This window comes from Elephas maximus, chromosome 18, assembly GCF_024166365.1.
Source record: "Elephas maximus indicus isolate mEleMax1 chromosome 18, mEleMax1 primary haplotype, whole genome shotgun sequence".
Taxonomy (NCBI): Eukaryota; Metazoa; Chordata; class Mammalia; order Proboscidea; family Elephantidae; genus Elephas; species Elephas maximus.
Genome location: NC_064836.1, coordinates 992127 through 1006254, shown reverse-complemented (window position 1 = coordinate 1006254; position 14128 = coordinate 992127).

Here is a 14128-nt window from a genome sequence, read left to right as displayed (position 1 = left end):
TGCCTTCCTCTTTCCTGCAACGAATTCCTCATTTGCTCTTGCAAACGCAAGGCTTCTTCTGAAAAACTACGTCACGGTGCAGGGATCCTTCCAGAGGAGCAACGACATAGTTTTAGCTGGAAGGGCTTGGGAAAGCAGCCGGGGAGAAAAGGCCTCTTGCTATTCTCTTTTCTTTCTGCCCGAATGCGGTCATTTGGCACTTGCTAAAGCAAGGTTTCCCAGCACAAACTACAAAGCAGGAGCTCTCTCCTGGCAGAGGAAATCCCATGCAGTGTTGCCCTGGCGAGATAGTGTTGCTACAGTGAGACCCAGGGAAAACACACTGCCTAGAGAAATCCTAGCAAAGCCCTGTGTTTCCCCACAGGAATGTATGTCCGTTTCAGTTCTTTGCCAGCAACGGAGCTCAGAGGCAACGTCAGATTGTGTGTATCTCAGTGAGAGAAAGAACACTGTGACTTCCCCCGTTCCTCTGACGAAAGCAGTTAGAGGGAGAAAAGCGTCCTTTGCTTTCGCTTTCCCGCAATGAGCTCGACAGATCTGCCCTTCGCGAAGGGCCGTTTTCCCCCGGAGAACTGCCTCGCGGTAGCCCTGTTCTGGAAGTGGAACGAGTATGCAGTGTTAGCGTTCAGCTAATGTGAAGGCTCGCTTTGGCCCAGGGCAAACGAAGCGCCGGGGGAAATCTTCGCAGAGCCCGGCGCCTTTCCACGGTTCAAAGCGTGGAACTGCAGACTCTTTTGCAAAGAAGAGAGCGCACAGGCAACAGCAGCCTGCAAATTTCTCAGTGAAAGGGAGAACTCCCTGACTTCATCCAGTCCTCTGAGCAAAGCAGGCAGAAGGAGAGAAACTTTCTTTCCTTCCTCTTTCCTGCAACGAATTCCTCATTTGCTCTTGCAAACGCAAGGCTTCTTTTGAAAAACTACGTCACGGTGCAGGGATCCTTCCAGAGGAGCAACGACATAGTTTTAGCTGGAAGGGCTTGGCAGAGCAGCCGGGGAGAAAAGGCCTCTTGCTATTCTCTTTTCTTTCTGCCCGAATGCGGTCAATTGGCACTTGCCAAAGCAAGGTTTCCCAGCACAAACTACAAAGCAGGAGCTCTCTCCTGGCAGAGGAAATCCCATGCAGTGTTGCCCTGGCGAGATAGTGTTGCTACAGTGAGGCCCAGGGAAAACACACTGCCTAGAGAAATCCTAGCAAAGCCCTGTGTTTCCCCACAGGAATGTATGTCCGTTTCAGTTCTTTGCCAGCAACGGAGCTCAGAGGCAACGTCAGATTGTGTGTATCTCAGTGAGAGAAAGAACACTGTGACTTCCCCCGTTCCTCTGACGAAAGCAGTTAGAGGGAGAAAAGCGTCCTTTGCTTTCGCTTTCCCGCAATGAGCTCGACAGATCTGCCCTTCGCGAAGGGCCGTTTTCCCCCGGAGAACTGCCTCGCGGTAGCCCTGTTCTGGAAGTGGAACGAGTATGCAGTGTTAGCGTTCAGCTAATGTGAAGGCTCGCTTTGGCCCAGGGCAAACGAAGCGCCGGGGGAAATCTTAGCAGAGCCCGGCGCCTTTCCACGGTTCAAAGCGTGGAACTGCAGACTCTTTTGCAAAGAAGAGAGCGCCCAGGCAACAGCAGCCTGCAAATTTCTCAGTGAAAGGGAGAACTCCCTGACTTCATCCAGTCCTCTGAGCAAAGCAGGCAGAAGGAGAGAAACTTTCTTGCCTTCCTCTTTCCTGCAACGAATTCCTCATTTGCTCTTGCAAACGCAAGGCTTCTTCTGAAAAACTACGTCACGGTGCAGGGATCCTTCCAGAGGAGCAACGACATAGTTTTAGCTGGAAGGGCTTGGGAAAGCAGCCGGGGAGAAAAGGCCTCTTGCTATTCTCTTTTCTTTCTGCCCGAATGCGGTCAATTGGCACTTGCCAAAGCAAGGTTTCCCAGCACAAACTACAAAGCAGGAGCTCTCTCCTGGCAGAGGAAATCCCATGCAGTGTTGCCCTGCCGAGATAGTGTTGCTACAGTGAGGCCCAGGGAAAACAGACTGCCTAGAGAAATCCTAGCAAAGCCCTGTGTTTCCCCACAGGAATGTATGTCCGTTTCAGTTCTTTGCCAGCAACGGAGCTCAGAGGCAACGTCAGATTGTGTGTATCTCAGTGAGAGAAAGAACACTGTGACTTCCCCCGTTCCTCTGACGAAAGCAGTTAGAGGGAGAAAAGCGTCCTTTGCTTTCGCTTTCCCGCAATGAGCTCGACAGATCTGCCCTTCGCGAAGGGCCGTTTTCCCCCGGAGAACTGCCTCGCGGTAGCCCTGTTCTGGAAGTGGAACGAGTATGCAGTGTTAGCGTTCAGCTAATGTGAAGGCTCGCTTTGGCCCAGGGCAAACGAAGCGCCGGGGGAAATCTTCGCAGAGCCCGGCGCCTTTCCACGGTTCAAAGCGTGGAACTGCAGACTCTTTTGCAAAGAAGAGAGCGCACAGGCAACAGCAGCCTGCACGTTTCTCAGTGAAAGGGAGAACTCCCTGACTTCATCCAGTCCTCTGAGCAAAGCAGGCAGAAGGAGAGAAACTTTCTTTCCTTCCTCTTTCCTGCAACGAATTCCTCATTTGCTCTTGCAAACGCAAGGCTTCTTTTGAAAAACTACGTCACGGTGCAGGGATCCTTCCAGAGGAGCAACGACATAGTTTTAGCTGGAAGGGCTTGGCAGAGCAGCCGGGGAGAAAAGGCCTCTTGCTATTCTCTTTTCTTTCTGCCCGAATGCGGTCAATTGGCACTTGCCAAAGCAAGGTTTCCCAGCACAAACTACAAAGCAGGAGCTCTCTCCTGGCAGAGGAAATCCCATGCAGTGTTGCCCTGGCGAGATAGTGTTGCTACAGTGAGGCCCAGGGAAAACAGACTGCCTAGAGAAATCCTAGCAAAGCCCTGTGTTTCCCCACAGGAATGTATGTCCGTTTCAGTTCTTTGCCAGCAACGGAGCTCAGAGGCAACGTCAGATTGTGTGTATCTCAGTGAGAGAAAGAACACTGTGACTTCCCCCGTTCCTCTGACGAAAGCAGTTAGAGGGAGAAAAGCGTCCTTTGCTTTCGCTTTCCCGCAATGAGCTCGACAGATCTGCCCTTCGCGAAGGGCTGTTTTCCCCCGGAGAACTGCCTCGCGGTAGCCCTGTTCTGGAAGTGGAACGAGTATGCAGTGTTAGCGTTCAGCTAATGTGAAGGCTCGCTTTGGCCCAGGGCAAACGAAGCGCCGGGGAAATCTTAGCAGAGCCCGGCGCCTTTCCACGGTTCAAAGCGTGGAACTGCAGACTCTTTTGCAAAGAAGAGAGCGCACAGGCAACAGCAGCCTGCACGTTTCTCAGTGAAAGGGAGAACTCCCTGACTTCATCCAGTCCTCTGAGCAAAGCAGGCAGAAGGAGAGAAACTTTCTTTCCTTCCTCTTTCCTGCAACGAATTCCTCATTTGCTCTTGCAAACGCAAGGCTTCTTTTGAAAAACTACGTCACGGTGCAGGGATCCTTCCAGAGGAGCAACGACATAGTTTTAGCTGGAAGGGCTTGGCAGAGCAGCCGGGGAGAAAAGGCCTCTTGCTATTCTCTTTTCTTTCTGCCCGAATGCGGTCAATTGGCACTTGCGAAAGCAAGGTTTCCCAGCACAAACTACAAAGCAGGAGCTCTCTCCTGGCAGAGGAAATCCCATGCAGTGTTGCCCTGGCGAGATAGTGTTGCTACAGTGAGGCCCAGGGAAAACAGACTGCCTAGAGAAATCCTAGCAAAGCCCTGTGTTTCCCCACAGGAATGTATGTCCGTTTCAGTTCTTTGCCAGCAACGGAGCTCAGAGGCAACGTCAGATTGTGTGTATCTCAGTGAGAGAAAGAACACTGTGACTTCCCCCGTTCCTCTGACGAAAGCAGTTAGAGGGAGAAAAGCGTCCTTTGCTTTCGCTTTCCCGCAATGAGCTCGACAGATCTGCCCTTCGCGAAGGGCCGTTTTCCCCCGGAGAACTGCCTCGTGGTAGCCCTGTTCTGGAAGTGGAACGAGTATGCAGTGTTAGCGTTCAGCTAATGTGAAGGCTCGCTTTGGCCCAGGGCAAACGAAGCGCCAGGGGAAATCTTCGCAGAGCCCGGCGCCTTTCCACGGTTCAAAGCGTGGAACTGCAGACTCTTTTGCAAAGAAGAGAGCGCACAGGCAACAGCAGCCTGCACGTTTCTCAGTGAAAGGGAGAACTCCCTGACTTCATCCAGTCCTCTGAGCAAAGCAGGCAGAAGGAGAGAAACTTTCTTGCCTTCCTCTTTCCTGCAACGAATTCCTCATTTGCTCTTGCAAACGCAAGGCTTCTTCTGAAAAACTACGTCACGGTGCAGGGATCCTTCCAGAGGAGCAACGACATAGTTTTAGCTGGAAGGGCTTGGGAAAGCAGCCGGGGAGAAAAGGCCTCTTGCTATTCTCTTTTCTTTCTGCCCGAATGCGGTCATTTGGCACTTGCTAAAGCAAGGTTTCCCAGCACAAACTACAAAGCAGGAGCTCTCTCCTGGCAGAGGAAATCCCATGCAGTGTTGCCCTGGCGAGATAGTGTTGCTACAGTGAGACCCAGGGAAAACACACTGCCTAGAGAAATCCTAGCAAAGCCCTGTGTTTCCCCACAGGAATGTATGTCCGTTTCAGTTCTTTGCCAGCAACGGAGCTCAGAGGCAACGTCAGATTGTGTGTATCTCAGTGAGAGAAAGAACACTGTGACTTCCCCCGTTCCTCTGACGAAAGCAGTTAGAGGGAGAAAAGCGTCCTTTGCTTTCGCTTTCCCGCAATGAGCTCGACAGATCTGCCCTTCGCGAAGGGCCGTTTTCCCCCGGAGAACTGCCTCGCGGTAGCCCTGTTCTGGAAGTGGAACGAGTATGCAGTGTTAGCGTTCAGCTAATGTGAAGGCTCGCTTTGGCCCAGGGCAAACGAAGCGCCGGGGGAAATCTTCGCAGAGCCCGGCGCCTTTCCACGGTTCAAAGCGTGGAACTGCAGACTCTTTTGCAAAGAAGAGAGCGCACAGGCAACAGCAGCCTGCAAATTTCTCAGTGAAAGGGAGAACTCCCTGACTTCATCCAGTCCTCTGAGCAAAGCAGGCAGAAGGAGAGAAACTTTCTTTCCTTCCTCTTTCCTGCAACGAATTCCTCATTTGCTCTTGCAAACGCAAGGCTTCTTTTGAAAAACTACGTCACGGTGCAGGGATCCTTCCAGAGGAGCAACGACATAGTTTTAGCTGGAAGGGCTTGGCAGAGCAGCCGGGGAGAAAAGGCCTCTTGCTATTCTCTTTTCTTTCTGCCCGAATGCGGTCAATTGGCACTTGCCAAAGCAAGGTTTCCCAGCACAAACTACAAAGCAGGAGCTCTCTCCTGGCAGAGGAAATCCCATGCAGTGTTGCCCTGGCGAGATAGTGTTGCTACAGTGAGGCCCAGGGAAAACACACTGCCTAGAGAAATCCTAGCAAAGCCCTGTGTTTCCCCACAGGAATGTATGTCCGTTTCAGTTCTTTGCCAGCAACGGAGCTCAGAGGCAACGTCAGATTGTGTGTATCTCAGTGAGAGAAAGAACACTGTGACTTCCCCCGTTCCTCTGACGAAAGCAGTTAGAGGGAGAAAAGCGTCCTTTGCTTTCGCTTTCCCGCAATGAGCTCGACAGATCTGCCCTTCGCGAAGGGCCGTTTTCCCCCGGAGAACTGCCTCGCGGTAGCCCTGTTCTGGAAGTGGAACGAGTATGCAGTGTTAGCGTTCAGCTAATGTGAAGGCTCGCTTTGGCCCAGGGCAAACGAAGCGCCGGGGGAAATCTTAGCAGAGCCCGGCGCCTTTCCACGGTTCAAAGCGTGGAACTGCAGACTCTTTTGCAAAGAAGAGAGCGCCCAGGCAACAGCAGCCTGCAAATTTCTCAGTGAAAGGGAGAACTCCCTGACTTCATCCAGTCCTCTGAGCAAAGCAGGCAGAAGGAGAGAAACTTTCTTGCCTTCCTCTTTCCTGCAACGAATTCCTCATTTGCTCTTGCAAACGCAAGGCTTCTTCTGAAAAACTACGTCACGGTGCAGGGATCCTTCCAGAGGAGCAACGACATAGTTTTAGCTGGAAGGGCTTGGGAAAGCAGCCGGGGAGAAAAGGCCTCTTGCTATTCTCTTTTCTTTCTGCCCGAATGCGGTCAATTGGCACTTGCCAAAGCAAGGTTTCCCAGCACAAACTACAAAGCAGGAGCTCTCTCCTGGCAGAGGAAATCCCATGCAGTGTTGCCCTGCCGAGATAGTGTTGCTACAGTGAGGCCCAGGGAAAACAGACTGCCTAGAGAAATCCTAGCAAAGCCCTGTGTTTCCCCACAGGAATGTATGTCCGTTTCAGTTCTTTGCCAGCAACGGAGCTCAGAGGCAACGTCAGATTGTGTGTATCTCAGTGAGAGAAAGAACACTGTGACTTCCCCCGTTCCTCTGACGAAAGCAGTTAGAGGGAGAAAAGCGTCCTTTGCTTTCGCTTTCCCGCAATGAGCTCGACAGATCTGCCCTTCGCGAAGGGCTGTTTTCCCCCGGAGAACTGCCTCGCGGTAGCCCTGTTCTGGAAGTGGAACGAGTATGCAGTGTTAGCGTTCAGCTAATGTGAAGGCTCGCTTTGGCCCAGGGCAAACGAAGCGCCGGGGAAATCTTAGCAGAGCCCGGCGCCTTTCCACGGTTCAAAGCGTGGAACTGCAGACTCTTTTGCAAAGAAGAGAGCGCACAGGCAACAGCAGCCTGCACGTTTCTCAGTGAAAGGGAGAACTCCCTGACTTCATCCAGTCCTCTGAGCAAAGCAGGCAGAAGGAGAGAAACTTTCTTTCCTTCCTCTTTCCTGCAACGAATTCCTCATTTGCTATTGCAAACGCAAGGCTTCTTCTGAAAAACTACGTCACGGTGCAGGGATCCTTCCAGAGGAGCAACGACATAGTTTTAGCTGGAAGGGCTTGGGAAAGCAGCCGGGGAGAAAAGGCCTCTTGCTATTCTCTTTTCTTTCTGCCCGAATGCGGTCATTTGGCACTTGCTAAAGCAAGGTTTCCCAGCACAAACTACAAAGCAGGAGCTCTCTCCTGGCAGAGGAAATCCCATGCAGTGTTGCCCTGCCGAGATAGTGTTGCTACAGTGAGGCCCAGGGAAAACACACTGCCTAGAGAAATCCTAGCAAAGCCCTGTGTTTCCCCACAGGAATGTATGTCCGTTTCAGTTCTTTGCCAGCAACGGAGCTCAGAGGCAACGTCAGATTGTGTGTATCTCAGTGAGAGAAAGAACACTGTGACATCCCCCGTTCCTCTGACGAAAGCAGTTAGAGGGAGAAAAGCGTCCTTTGCTTTCGCTTTCCCGCAATGAGCTCGACAGATCTGCCCTTCGCGAAGGGCCGTTTTCCCCCGGAGAACTGCCTCGCGGTAGCCCTGTTCTGGAAGTGGAACGAGTATGCAGTGTTAGCGTTCAGCTAATGTGAAGGCTCGCTTTGGCCCAGGGCAAACGAAGCGCCGGGGGAAATCTTCGCAGAGCCCGGCGCCTTTCCACGGTTCAAAGCGTGGAACTGCAGACTCTTTTGCAAAGAAGAGAGCGCACAGGCAACAGCAGCCTGCACGTTTCTCAGTGAAAGGGAGAACTCCCTGACTTCATCCAGTCCTCTGAGCAAAGCAGGCAGAAGGAGAGAAACTTTCTTTCCTTCCTCTTTCCTGCAACGAATTCCTCATTTGCTCTTGCAAACGCAAGGCTTCTTTTGAAAAACTACGTCACGGTGCAGGGATCCTTCCAGAGGAGCAACGACATAGTTTTAGCTGGAAGGGCTTGGCAGAGCAGCCGGGGAGAAAAGGCCTCTTGCTATTCTCTTTTCTTTCTGCCCGAATGCGGTCAATTGGCACTTGCCAAAGCAAGGTTTCCCAGCACAAACTACAAAGCAGGAGCTCTCTCCTGGCAGAGGAAATCCCATGCAGTGTTGCCCTGGCGAGATAGTGTTGCTACAGTGAGGCCCAGGGAAAACACACTGCCTAGAGAAATCCTAGCAAAGCCCTGTGTTTCCCCACAGGAATGTATGTCCGTTTCAGTTCTTTGCCAGCAACGGAGCTCAGAGGCAACGTCAGATTGTGTGTATCTCAGTGAGAGAAAGAACACTATGACTTCCCCCGTTCCTCTGACGAAAGCAGTTAGAGGGAGAAAAGCGTCCTTTGCTTTCGCTTTCCCGCAATGAGCTCGACAGATCTGCCCTTCGCGAAGGGCTGTTTTCCCCCGGAGAACTGCCTCGCGGTAGCCCTGTTCTGGAAGTGGAACGAGTATGCAGTGTTAGCGTTCAGCTAATGTGAAGGCTCGCTTTGGCCCAGGGCAAACGAAGCGCCGGGGAAATCTTAGCAGAGCCCGGCGCCTTTCCACGGTTCAAAGCGTGGAACTGCAGACTCTTTTGCAAAGAAGAGAGCGCACAGGCAACAGCAGCCTGCACGTTTCTCAGTGAAAGGGAGAACTCCCTGACTTCATCCAGTCCTCTGAGCAAAGCAGGCAGAAGGAGAGAAACTTTCTTTCCTTCCTCTTTCCTGCAACGAATTCCTCATTTGCTCTTGCAAACGCAAGGCTTCTTTTGAAAAACTACGTCACGGTGCAGGGATCCTTCCAGAGGAGCAACGACATAGTTTTAGCTGGAAGGGCTTGGCAGAGCAGCCGGGGAGAAAAGGCCTCTTGCTATTCTCTTTTCTTTCTGCCCGAATGCGGTCAATTGGCACTTGCGAAAGCAAGGTTTCCCAGCACAAACTACAAAGCAGGAGCTCTCTCCTGGCAGAGGAAATCCCATGCAGTGTTGCCCTGGCGAGATAGTGTTGCTACAGTGAGGCCCAGGGAAAACAGACTGCCTAGAGAAATCCTAGCAAAGCCCTGTGTTTCCCCACAGGAATGTATGTCCGTTTCAGTTCTTTGCCAGCAACGGAGCTCAGAGGCAACGTCAGATTGTGTGTATCTCAGTGAGAGAAAGAACACTGTGACTTCCCCCGTTCCTCTGACGAAAGCAGTTAGAGGGAGAAAAGCGTCCTTTGCTTTCGCTTTCCCGCAATGAGCTCGACAGATCTGCCCTTCGCGAAGGGCCGTTTTCCCCCGGAGAACTGCCTCGTGGTAGCCCTGTTCTGGAAGTGGAACGAGTATGCAGTGTTAGCGTTCAGCTAATGTGAAGGCTCGCTTTGGCCCAGGGCAAACGAAGCGCCGGGGGAAATCTTCGCAGAGCCCGGCGCCTTTCCACGGTTCAAAGCGTGGAACTGCAGACTCTTTTGCAAAGAAGAGAGCGCACAGGCAACAGCAGCCTGCAAATTTCTCAGTGAAAGGGAGAACTCCCTGACTTCATCCAGTCCTCTGAGCAAAGCAGGCAGAAGGAGAGAAACTTTCTTGCCTTCCTCTTTCCTGCAACGAATTCCTCATTTGCTCTTGCAAACGCAAGGCTTCTTCTGAAAAACTACGTCACGGTGCAGGGATCCTTCCAGAGGAGCAACGACATAGTTTTAGCTGGAAGGGCTTGGGAAAGCAGCCGGGGAGAAAAGGCCTCTTGCTATTCTCTTTTCTTTCTGCCCGAATGCGGTCAATTGGCACTTGCCAAAGCAAGGTTTCCCAGCACAAACTACAAAGCAGGAGCTCTCTCCTGGCAGAGGAAATCCCATGCAGTGTTGCCCTGCCGAGATAGTGTTGCTACAGTGAGGCCCAGGGAAAACAGACTGCCTAGAGAAATTCTAGCAAAGCCCTATGTTTCCCCACAGGAATGTATGTCCGTTTCAGTTCTTTGCCAGCAACGGAGCTCAGAGGCAACGTCAGATTGTGTGTATCTCAGTGAGAGAAAGAACACTGTGACTTCCCCCGTTCCTCTGACGAAAGCAGTTAGAGGGAGAAAAGCGTCCTTTGCTTTCGCTTTCCCGCAATGAGCTCGACAGATCTGCCCTTCGCGAAGGGCTGTTTTCCCCCGGAGAACTGCCTCGCGGTAGCCCTGTTCTGGAAGTGGAACGAGTATGCAGTGTTAGCGTTCAGCTAATGTGAAGGCTCGCTTTGGCCCAGGGCAAACGAAGCGCCGGGGAAATCTTAGCAGAGCCCGGCGCCTTTCCACGGTTCAAAGCGTGGAACTGCAGACTCTTTTGCAAAGAAGAGAGCGCACAGGCAACAGCAGCCTGCACGTTTCTCAGTGAAAGGGAGAACTCCCTGACTTCATGCAGTCCTCTGAGCAAAGCAGGCAGAAGGAGAGAAACTTTCTTTCCTTCCTCTTTCCTGCAACGAATTCCTCATTTGCTCTTGCAAACGCAAGGCTTCTTTTGAAAAACTACGTCACGGTGCAGGGATCCTTCCAGAGGAGCAACGACATAGTTTTAGCTGGAAGGGCTTGGCAGAGCAGCCGGGGAGAAAAGGCCTCTTGCTATTCTCTTTTCTTTCTGCCCGAATGCGGTCAATTGGCACTTGCGAAAGCAAGGTTTCCCAGCACAAACTACAAAGCAGGAGCTCTCTCCTGGCAGAGGAAATCCCATGCAGTGTTGCCCTGGCGAGATAGTGTTGCTACAGTGAGGCCCAGGGAAAACAGACTGCCTAGAGAAATCCTAGCAAAGCCCTGTGTTTCCCCACAGGAATGTATGTCCGTTTCAGTTCTTTGCCAGCAACGGAGCTCAGAGGCAACGTCAGATTGTGTGTATCTCAGTGAGAGAAAGAACACTGTGACTTCCCCCGTTCCTCTGACGAAAGCAGTTAGAGGGAGAAAAGCGTCCTTTGCTTTCGCTTTCCCGCAATGAGCTCGACAGATCTGCCCTTCGCGAAGGGCCGTTTTCCCCCGGAGAACTGCCTCGCGGTAGCCCTGTTCTGGAAGTGGAACGAGTATGCAGTGTTAGCGTTCAGCTAATGTGAAGGCTCGCTTTGGCCCAGGGCAAACGAAGCGCCAGGGGAAATCTTCGCAGAGCCCGGCGCCTTTCCACGGTTCAAAGCGTGGAACTGCAGACTCTTTTGCAAAGAAGAGAGCGCACAGGCAACAGCAGCCTTCACGTTTCTCAGTGAAAGGGAGAACTCCCTGACTTCATCCAGTCCTCTGAGCAAAGCAGGCAGAAGGAGAGAAACTTTCTTGCCTTCCTCTTTCCTGCAACGAATTCCTCATTTGCTCTTGCAAACGCAAGGCTTCTTCTGAAAAACTACGTCACGGTGCAGGGATCCTTCCAGAGGAGCAACGACATAGTTTTAGCTGGAAGGGCTTGGCAGAGCAGCCGGGGAGAAAAGGCCTCTTGCTATTCTCTTTTCTTTCTGCCCGAATGCGGTCAATTGGCACTTGCCAAAGCAAGGTTTCCCAGCACAAACTACAAAGCAGGAGCTCTCTCCTGGCAGAGGAAATCCCATGCAGTGTTGCCCTGCCGAGATAGTGTTGCTACAGTGAGGCCCAGGGAAAACAGACTGCCTAGAGAAATCCTAGCAAAGCCCTGTGTTTCCCCACAGGAATGTATGTCCGTTTCAGTTCTTTGCCAGCAACGGAGCTCAGAGGCAACGTCAGATTGTGTGTATCTCAGTGAGAGAAAGAACACTGTGACTTCCCCCGTTCCTCTGACGAAAGCAGTTAGAGGGAGAAAAGCGTCCTTTGCTTTCGCTTTCCCGCAATGAGCTCGACAGATCTGCCCTTCGCGAAGGGCTGTTTTCCCCCGGAGAACTGCCTCGCGGTAGCCCTGTTCTGGAAGTGGAACGAGTATGCAGTGTTAGCGTTCAGCTAATGTGAAGGCTCGCTTTGGCCCAGGGCAAACGAAGCGCCGGGGAAATCTTAGCAGAGCCCGGCGCCTTTCCACGGTTCAAAGCGTGGAACTGCAGACTCTTTTGCAAAGAAGAGAGCGCACAGGCAACAGCAGCCTGCACGTTTCTCAGTGAAAGGGAGAACTCCCTGACTTCATCCAGTCCTCTGAGCAAAGCAGGCAGAAGGAGAGAAACTTTCTTTCCTTCCTCTTTCCTGCAACGAATTCCTCATTTGCTCTTGCAAACGCAAGGCTTCTTCTGAAAAACTACGTCACGGTGCAGGGATCCTTCCAGAGGAGCAACGACATAGTTTTAGCTGGAAGGGCTTGGGAAAGCAGCCGGGGAGAAAAGGCCTCTTGCTATTCTCTTTTCTTTCTGCCCGAATGAGGTCATTTGGCACTTGCTAAAGCAAGGTTTCCCAGCACAAACTACAAAGCAGGAGCTCTCTCCTGGCAGAGGAAATCCCATGCAGTGTTGCCCTGGCGAGATAGTGTTGCTACAGTGAGGCCCAGGGAAAACAGACTGCCTAGAGAAATCCTAGCAAAGCCCTGTGTTTCCCCACAGGAATGTATGTCCGTTTCAGTTCTTTGCCAGCAACGGAGCTCAGAGGCAACGTCAGATTGTGTGTATCTCAGTGAGAGAAAGAACACTGTGACTTCCCCCGTTCCTCTGACGAAAGCAGTTAGAGGGAGAAAAGCGTCCTTTGCTTTCGCTTTCCCGCAATGAGCTCGACAGATCTGCCCTTCGCGAAGGGCTGTTTTCCCCCGGAGAACTGCCTCGGGGTAGCCCTGTTCTGGAAGTGGAACGAGTATGCAGTGTTAGCGTTCAGCTAATGTGAAGGCTCGCTTTGGCCCAGGGCAAACGACGCGCCGGGGAAATCTTAGCAGAGCCCGGCGCCTTTCCACGGTTCAAAGCGTGGAACTGCAGACTCTTTTGCAAAGAAGAGAGCGCACAGGCAACAGCAGCCTGCACGTTTCTCAGTGAAAGGGAGAACTCCCTGACTTCATCCAGTCCTCTGAGCAAAGCAGGCAGAAGGAGAGAAACTTTCTTTCCTTCCTCTTTCCTGCAACGAATTCCTCATTTGCTCTTGCAAACGCAAGGCTTCTTCTGAAAAACTACGTCACGGTGCAGGGATCCTTCCAGAGGAGCAACGACATAGTTTTAGCTGGAAGGGCTTGGGAAAGCAGCCGGGGAGAAAAGGCCTCTTGCTATTCTCTTTTCTTTCTGCCCGAATGCGGTCATTTGGCACTTGCTAAAGCAAGGTTTCCCAGCACAAACTACAAAGCAGGAGCTCTCTCCTGGCAGAGGAAATCCCATGCAGTGTTGCCCTGGCGAGATAGTGTTGCTACAGTGAGGCCCAGGGAAAACACACTGCCTAGAGAAATCCTAGCAAAGCCCTGTGTTTCCCCACAGGAATGTATGTCCGTTTCAGTTCTTTGCCAGCAACGGAGCTCAGAGGCAACGTCAGATTGTGTGTATCTCAGTGAGAGAAAGAACACTGTGACATCCCCCGTTCCTCTGACGAAAGCAGTTAGAGGGAGAAAAGCGTCCTTTGCTTTCGCTTTCCCGCAATGAGCTCGACAGATCTGCCCTTCGCGAAGGGCCGTTTTCCCCCGGAGAACTGCCTCGCGGTAGCCCTGTTCTGGAAGTGGAACGAGTATGCAGTGTTAGCGTTCAGCTAATGTGAAGGCTCGCTTTGGCCCAGGGCAAACGAAGCGCCGGGGGAAATCTTCGCAGAGCCCGGCGCCTTTCCACGGTTCAAAGCGTGGAACTGCAGACTCTTTTGCAAAGAAGAGAGCGCACAGGCAACAGCAGCCTGCACGTTTCTCAGTGAAAGGGAGAACTCCCTGACTTCATCCAGTCCTCTGAGCAAAGCAGGCAGAAGGAGAGAAACTTTCTTTCCTTCCTCTTTCCTGCAACGAATTCCTCATTTGCTCTTGCAAACGCAAGGCTTCTTTTGAAAAACTACGTCACGGTGCAGGGATCCTTCCAGAGGAGCAACGACATAGTTTTAGCTGGAAGGGCTTGGCAGAGCAGCCGGGGAGAAAAGGCCTCTTGCTATTCTCTTTTCTTTCTGCCCGAATGCGGTCAATTGGCACTTGCGAAAGCAAGGTTTCCCAGCACAAACTACAAAGCAGGAGCTCTCTCCTGGCAGAGGAAATCCCATGCAGTGTTGCCCTGGCGAGATAGTGTTGCTACAGTGAGGCCCAGGGAAAACAGACTGCCTAGAGAAATCCTAGCAAAGCCCTGTGTTTCCCCACAGGAATGTATGTCCGTTTCAGTTCTTTGCCAGCAACGGAGCTCAGAGGCAACGTCAGATTGTGTGTATCTCAGTGAGAGAAAGAACACTGTGACTTCCCCCGTTCCTCTGACGAAAGCAGTTAGAGGGAGAAAAGCGTCCTTTGCTTTCGCTTTCCCGCAATGAGCTCGACA